The sequence below is a fragment of the Gadus morhua genome, chromosome 13, assembly GCF_902167405.1.
Source record: "Gadus morhua chromosome 13, gadMor3.0, whole genome shotgun sequence".
Taxonomy (NCBI): Eukaryota; Metazoa; Chordata; class Actinopteri; order Gadiformes; family Gadidae; genus Gadus; species Gadus morhua.
Window position 1 is genome coordinate 406,012 of NC_044060.1, and position 7,984 is coordinate 413,995.

The 7,984-nt window shown below is 49.9% G+C and overlaps 1 long non-coding RNA gene across 1 annotated transcript; it reads left to right on the top strand.

The window, feature by feature from the left end:
* The first annotated feature begins 3,144 nt into the window (after positions 1 to 3,144).
* On the top strand, positions 3,145 to 7,384 carry LOC115556552 (uncharacterized). Its single transcript, XR_003979083.1, has 4 exons — positions 3,145 to 3,380; positions 5,657 to 5,776; positions 6,256 to 6,428; positions 6,858 to 7,384. It is a non-coding gene; the product is annotated as an uncharacterized LOC115556552 (long non-coding RNA).
* Positions 7,385 to 7,984: the final 600 nt, after the last annotated feature.

Sequence of the window (7,984 nt, forward strand, 5' to 3'; positions counted from 1 at the left end):
ATCGTCCTGTCTGTCTCTCTCCCTCTATATGGACCATACTGTCTGTCTCTCTCCCTCTATATGTATCGTCCTGTCTGTCTCTCTCCCTCTATATGGACCATACTGTCTGTCTCTCTCGCTCTATATGTATCGTCCTGTCTGTCTCTCTCCCTCTATATGTATCATCCTGTCTGTCTCTCTCCCTCTATATGGACCATACTGTCTGTCTCTCTCCCTCTAAATGTATCGTCCTGTCTGTCTCTCTCCCTCTATATGGACCATACTGTCTGTCTCTCTCCCTCTATATGTATCGTCCTGTCTGTCTCTCTCCCTCTATATGTATCGTCCTGTCTGTCTCTCTCCCTCTATATGGACCATACTGTCTGTCTCTCTCCCTCTATATGGACCATACTGTCTGTCTCTCTCCCTCTATATGTATCGTCCTGTCTGTCTCTCTCCCTCTATATGGACCATACTGTCTGTCTCTCTCCCTCTATATGTATCGTCCTTTCTGTCTCTCTCCCTCTATATGGACCATACTGTCTGTCTCTCTCCCTCTATATGTATCGTCCTGTCTGTCTCTCTCCCTTTATATGGACCATACTGTCTGTCTCTCTCCCTCTATATGTATCGTCCTGTCTGTCTCTCTCCCTCTATATGTATCGTCCTGTCTGTCTCTCTCCCTCTATATGGACCATACTGTCTGTCTCTCTCCCTCTATATGGACCATACTGTCTGTCCCTCTCCCTCTATATGTATCGTCCTGTCTGTCTCTCTCCCTCTATATGGACCATACTGTCTGTCTCTCTCCCTCTATATGTATCGTCCTGTCTGTCTCTCTCCCTCTATATGTATCGTCCTGTCTGTCTCTCTCCCTCTATATGGACCATACTGTCTGTCTCTCTCCCTCTATATGGACCATACTGTCTGTCTCTCTCCCTCTATATGTATCGTCCTGTCTGTCTCTCTCCCTCTATATGGACCATACTGTCTGTCTCTCTCCCTCTATATGTATCGTCCTGTCTGTCTCTCTCCCTCTATATGGACCATACTGTCCTCCTGTCTCTCATCCCGGCTGCAGTACCATCTGAACCTCAGAGCAGGCCCAGAGATGTTACCACTTTTCTGGGTTTTATCGTGGAGGCACGAGGCCAGCGTTCAGCCCTCAGAGCACACGCACGGCCTCTTCACGTCCGCTCTACCTTGAGTCCAGACCAACAATGTGCTGAACCCACCAGGCTGGCTGTTTTATAGCGGGAGAGGATTTATTGGTGGACTCCTTGGGGTGCAGCGTTGGCGCGGGCGGAGGAGTAACAGATGTGTCTTCAAACCGTGGTTAGCCTTGCTCTGACAGTTGGTGGTTTTGGAAGTGGTCCTGAAGTCCTCGACGGGTTCTAGATTTGTGTTGCGCTGCGAACAAAACCACCTATTGTCCGCACGGCAGTCTCCTGCACCGCCACACTTAGTGCCATTATTAATACTGTGTCGGGTTATGAGGAGGTTCAAATGAGTTGCTGAGGCCAGTCTTTATGGAAGATGTATTGGTGCGTTGGTCCACTTTTGGTTCAAAGCTACAACAACGATAAAAGCGAAATCATAACATGTTCGCCCCGAAACCTCGCGTAAGCTCACCAAGGGTCCAAGGGTCGCCCCCCCGGCTGGGAGCCTCGCTGGGCAGAGCGGCAGGACTGGGGACAGTCGGATGTGTGTGTGTGCGTGCGTGTGTGTGTGTGTGCGTGCGTGCATGCACGTGTGACTGTGTATGCAGCCTTGTGTGCCTGCGTGCGTGCGTGCGTCCGGGCGTATGTGTGTGTCAAGTGTAGTTTCTGGGTCGTGCCAGGCTTGGTGCTGGTGCTTATTTGTGACTTATGGGTGATTTCTAAAGTAGCGTTGAGACATCAGAGCCGTCTGTGTGTCCAGGGGGACTCCGTCCAAATCATTACTGCTCAGTCTGTCAGCGGTCAGCCCGGCCTGATGCGCTCCCACAGCCTCTCTGGGATACGAGAGCCGCCAGTGTGGTGCTGGGAGCAGAATGCTGAGAGAGCGGGGAGCAGGGGATGAGGCTCTGGTGTCGGGTGGTCTCCCTCCGCTGCGCTGACAGCGGCCAGGCGTTGACGTCCGGGGTAATTATTTTGTTTTGGGGTTTGTCTGGTTGTCTGCGTGGTCACCGAAGACGGGATGTGTCTGCGTGATCCAACCGCCTCCGCTCTGCCTCTGCCGCGAGACGAGGACACGCACGGCCACGGGGGGACGGGGGGGCGGGGGGTCCGGTGGGCGGGGGGAAGGACGCCTCCTCAGCTCCTAGGAAGACGCTACTGAGTTCGATTCCTAATTCACAAATCAGATCCCTTCGCCTCCCACTGCGTGTGGTTTCCATGGTGAACACATGACTGCTCTCTCTCCTGTTTACAGTATCTCTCTGCTCTCTCTCCTGTTTACAGTATCTCTCTGCTCTCTCCTCTGTTTACAGTATCTCTCTGCTCTCTCCTCTGTTTACAGTATCTCTCTGCTCTCTCTCTGTTTACAGTATCTCTCTGCTCTCTCCTCTGTTTACAGTATCTCTCTGCTCTCTCTCTGTTTACAGTATCTCTCTGCTCTCTCCTGTTTACAGTATCTCTCTGATCTCTCCTCTGTTTCAGTATCTCTCTGCTCTCTCTCTGTTTACAGTATCTCTCTGCTCTCTCCTCTGTTTACAGTATCTCTCTGCTCTCTCTCTGTTTACCATATCTCTCTGCTCTCTCCTGTTTACAGTATCTCTCTGCTCTCTCCTCTGTTTACAGTATCTCTCTGCTCTCTCCTCTGTTTACAGTATCTCTCTGCTCTCTCCTGTTTACAGTATCTCTCTGCTCTCTCCTGTTTACAGTATCTCTCTGCTCTCTCCTCTGTTTACAGTATCTCTCTGCTCTCTCTCTGTTTACAGTATCTCTCTGCTCTCTCCTCTGTTTACAGTATCTCTCTGCTCTCTCTCCTGTTTACAGTATCTCTCTGCTCTCTCCTCTGTTTACAGTATCTCTCTGCTCTCTCTCCTGTTTACAGTATCTCTCTGCTCTCTCCTCTGTTTACAGTATCTCTCTGCTCTCTCTCCTGTTTACAGTATCTCTCTGCTCTCTCCTCTGTTTACAGTATCTCTCTGCTCTCTCTCCTGTTTACAGTATCTCTCTGCTGTCTCCCCTCTTTACAGTATCTCTCAGCTCTCTCCTTTGTTTACAGTACGTCTCTGCTCGCTCTTCCCTGCAGGTTGTTTGAGTTCCGCGGACGCGTCTCCCCCCCCGTCCCCCGCGCCCCCCCGGCCAAGCGGGCTCGGCTCGCGGTCCCGCTGGTGCGACGGGTCAAGTCCCTTCCTGTCAAGCTGCTGTCGCGCAACACCTCGGCGCTCCCCCCCAGCAACAACAAACATAGATGTAGGTTCCTGTCTGTCACTCTGTCTGTCACTCTGTCTGTCTGTCTGTCTGTCTGTCTGTCTGTCTGTCTGTCTGTCTGTCTGTCTGTCTGTCTGTCTGTCTGTCTGTCTGTTTGTCTGTCTGTCTGTCTGTCTGTCTGATACACGAATGCTTGAGGCCTCATCTTCCGGAGCAATACCACCAGAAATCGAGGCGGCAGGATAGAGTCAGAAGTCAGAACATTCGTGAAAACAGATAGAGTAGTATAATATCTGATATGTATATATTGTATTGAACGTTTTATACTTATATTATACTATAACCTGACCTTTTTATTACATTTTCCCCCTGCTTTGGCAATGAGTTGTAACTGGTAATTTAACAAACATTTTGAGGAGATAATCTGCGGGTTGGTGAGGGGTGTCACATGCCACTGCACACTTTTTGCACTTTTTTTTTGCCGATTTCGGATGGCACAAAGCAAAATCATCTCTTCAGATGTGATGTTTGCGATTGTCGATGCCGTTAATTTGTGAAACGACAGTCACTGCCCTCTAGAGGATTTATTGCGTAACAGCCATAACAACGCTGAAACCAGACGGAGGTATGAAGGGTAGTTCCGGGGGCAACGTTTGGGGCGACGGACGATTTTCGTCCGGATCCGGAGGTATGGATCAGCCTTAACACCAAACCCTGATACCCAGAAAGCTAACCCAAAGAGGCAAGCTTCACCCTAACACCCTCTGTTCAACCAAAAGCTAAACCCTCTAACCAAAGCCACACCAGCAGAGAAGTTGTTTACAACACTATTAGAGTCTGAAGAACTGAGTCACACACACACGCACACACACACACAGACAGACACACAGACAGACAGACAGACAGACCGACAGACCGACAGACCGACAGACCGACAGACAGACAGACAGACAGACAGACAGACAGATACTCCGGGGATGGGGATGGGGGCTGTTTGGCTTTACTAAACTCTCCAGAGGAGGTTGAGTGGAGGTCTGCTCTCCGGCGCTCTGCCCTGAGAGCCACTGGAGGGGGGGCCCACTGGAGGAGGGGGGCCCACTGGAGGGGGGGCCCACTGGAGGGGGGGGCCCACTGGAGGAGGGGGGCCCACTGGAGGGGGGGCCCACTGGAGGGGGGGGCCCACTGGAGGGGGGGGCCCACTGGAGGGGGGGCCCACTGGAGGAGGGGGGCCCACTGGAGGGGGGGCCCACTGGAGGGGGGGCCCACTGGAGGGGGAGCCCACTGGAGGGGGGGGTGGTGTGTACAGGGAGTCTGTGAGCCGGGTGGTGCCCCCGCCTGACTCCCTCCCTCACTAACAGCCCTCCGCCCTGAGAACCGGCCTCACCCGTCTGTGTGCTCCACTGCTCCTTCTGGATCAGTCGCCGGTGGAATGGGAACATGAGATCACAGTCACTGTAATGTCATTTACAACTCAAACAATTAATAACAATTACCAACAAAAAAGTTTGTGTTACATTTACATTTACTTTTAGAGCATTCAGCGTCTTCTAAATGTAAATGTAAAACCAACTATTTAGTTCTTGATTGGCCAGCGTATTGATAGACCCGGCGGCAGCCTGGTTCACCCCAACTGCAGCGTCCACCCAGGAGCTCTCTGGGGATTCAAACTGCTGCCACATGTCCTGTCAGCGTCTCAAAGGGGTCTGAAGCTGGCAACATTACCCATGGTTTGATCTCCATACTACTTCTACTCTCTCTCTGTCTGTCTCTCCCTCTCTCTCTCCCCTCTCTCTCTCTCTCTCCCCTCTCTCTCTCTCTCTCTCTCTCTCTCTCTCTCTCTCCCCCCCTCTCTCTCTCTCTCTCTCTCTCTCTCTCTCTCTCTCTCTCTCTCTCTCTCTCTCTCTCTCTCTCTCCTCTCCTCTTCATGTCATTCATCATTTGGCCAGATTTGTGTTGTTCTTGTATTAACCTGTTGTGATGCCCTCCCAACCCCCCCCCACCCCATTGCTCTCTGTCCTCACTGTGTCTGACACTCTCCCCTCTGTCTGTGTGTGTGTGCGCGCTCGCGCGTGTGTGTGTGTGTGTTGGTGTGTGTTTGTGTGTGTTTGTGTGTCTCTCTCTCTCCCCACTATGTCTCTGTGTCTCTCTCTCTCTCTCACGTCTGTTGGAATGCTGTTTGTTTTTATTTATGTGTGTTTGTGTCTGTGTCTCTTGCTCTTCCCTGTGTGTGTGTGTGTGTGTGTGTGTGTGTGTGTGTGTGTGTGTGTGTGTGTGTGTGTGTGTGTGTGCGTGCGTGCGTGTGTGTGTGTGTCTCCTAGCACTGCGGGGCTTGGAGCTGCAGGCGATCAAGTCTGAGTTGACTCAGATCAAAACCAACATCGAAGCTCTGCTGTGTAGACTGGAGCTCATCTCGGACGACACACACATCACCCCTACAGGTACACAAACACACACACACACACACACACACACACACACACACACACACACACACACACACACACACACACACACACACCGAAAAACAAAAATGGTTTGTGCATGTACAAACACATTAATATTACTGATCTACTTTGTCTAGATCTATACAAGAATTACTGATCTTCTTTGTCTAGGTCTATACACATACTAGTATGACTGATCTTCTTTGTCTAGGTCTATACACATACTAGTATGACTGATCTTCTTTGTCTATGTCTATACACATACTAGTATGACTGATCTTCTTTTTCTATGTCTATACACATACTAGTATGACTGATCTTCTTTGTCTAGGTCTATACACATACTAGTATGACTGATCTTCTTTGTCTAGGTCTATCTGCACACTAATATTACACATTCAATGCATCCTAAAATCGACAACACGTTCCCCATCCACATTTCTTTCTGTGTGTGTTTGCGTGTTTGTGAGCAGAGTTGCGGAAGGAGAAGGAGGAGGAGGAGGAGGAGGAGGAGGAGGAGGAGTGTAAGAGTGAGGAGGTGTCTGTAGATGAGGAAGACTGGTGCTCTGAAGGTCAGGAGGAGGAGGAGAGACGAAGAAGCCACGCAGGAGAAGAGCAGTCACATGACCGCCTAGAGCACAATACGGTGTGTGTGTGTGTGTGTGTGTGTGTGTGTGTGTGTGCATGTGTTAGCATGTATGTTAGCATGTTTTTGTGTGTGTGTGTGTTTGTGTGTGTGTGTGTGTGTGTGTTTGTGTGTGTGTGTGTGTGTGTGTGTGCTTGTGTTAGCATGTAAGTTAGCATGTTTGTGTGAGTGTGTGTGTGTGTGTGTGTGTGTGTGTGTGTGTGTGTGTGTGTGTGTGTGTGTGAATGACTGTGTATGTATGTGTGTGTGTGTGTGTGTGTGTGTGTGTGTGTGTGTCTGTGTGTGAGTGACTGTGTATGTATGTGTCTGTGTGTGTGTGTGTGTGTGTGTGTATGTGTGTTTGTCTGTGTGTTGTGTGTGTGTGTGTGTGTGTGTGCGTGTGTGTGTGTGTGTGTGCATGACCAGTAACTCTTTATTTTCTGTTTCAAGGAAAACCGAGGACTATCATCAGAAGTGAAATCGATCCTACTGTGAAAGGTAATCGCTAACGAGCTAATTAACGCCCTCTCCCTCTCCCATCAACCCACTGCCTCCCCAGCCATCAGCTGAACGTGCGTTCCTGTTTTAACCAGGACCAGAACGCACGTACTCAGCCCCTCGCTGACCCCCGGCTCCCAGGTGTGTTTGTGTTGAAGAACTCACCAGAACCCATTGTTCTCTAGCGGTTCCAAAGACATAAACACGATCTACGCACACGGAAACATCAGCAAGACAGACTGGACATTCGCTGGAGGCAGATTTATCTGCTCGATGCTTTCTCTTTATCGACTCATAAATCCCCCCCAAACAATTGTCAATGTCAATAACATTTATAAAACATTGCGATGGACCAAATCGAACAATCCGGGAACTTGGAACGTGTAAAGTGTTGCCTCACTAGTCACCGGCACTGATGAGCAGGTCATCAGCTGTCAATGCTACAAATAAAAATAAACACCCGCATTTTTTCTCCTGTTCCTTGCCTATATTTCTCTATGATCGTGATTCGCCACGGATCTTTGTCTAATTTCCTGGGGATTGTGTTTTTCTCAACGGTGAAATCTTTGATGAATGGACCGATTTACGGTTCCACTGAGCGGGTCCACAGAGAAAGCCAGAGAGAGAAGTGAAGTTCTGCTTTAGGAAGGCCGAGGGATGTGTTGGACTAACAGGCCCAGAGTCGAACATCAATGTGGAAACGCTTTCCGGCCCCCGACCCAGAGTCCTGGGATTTGGGACCAATTACGACGTCAGCGCTCTACTTATTCAATCATTTGTCCTCTGTTCATCGCATACCTGTCAATATTGTGATTAAAAAATGAGGGCAATTTTCCGCCCTAACCAATTATATTCTCCGCTCAGCTTTGGTCACTTGATCTGCCTCAGAAGTGTTTCTATAAGTGCAGTACTTGCCGGGCTTCCTCGCCTCTTGGGATCACTTATGCTTTGCAGATTCGTCATGCTGGCTCACATTGCTCCTCCATGGGATACACTCATATCCCTGTGGCATATTTTACAAAAGCATGACTTTGACCGACGTTGCACTTCATTAATTACTAGTTTGCCTCCCCCTTTGG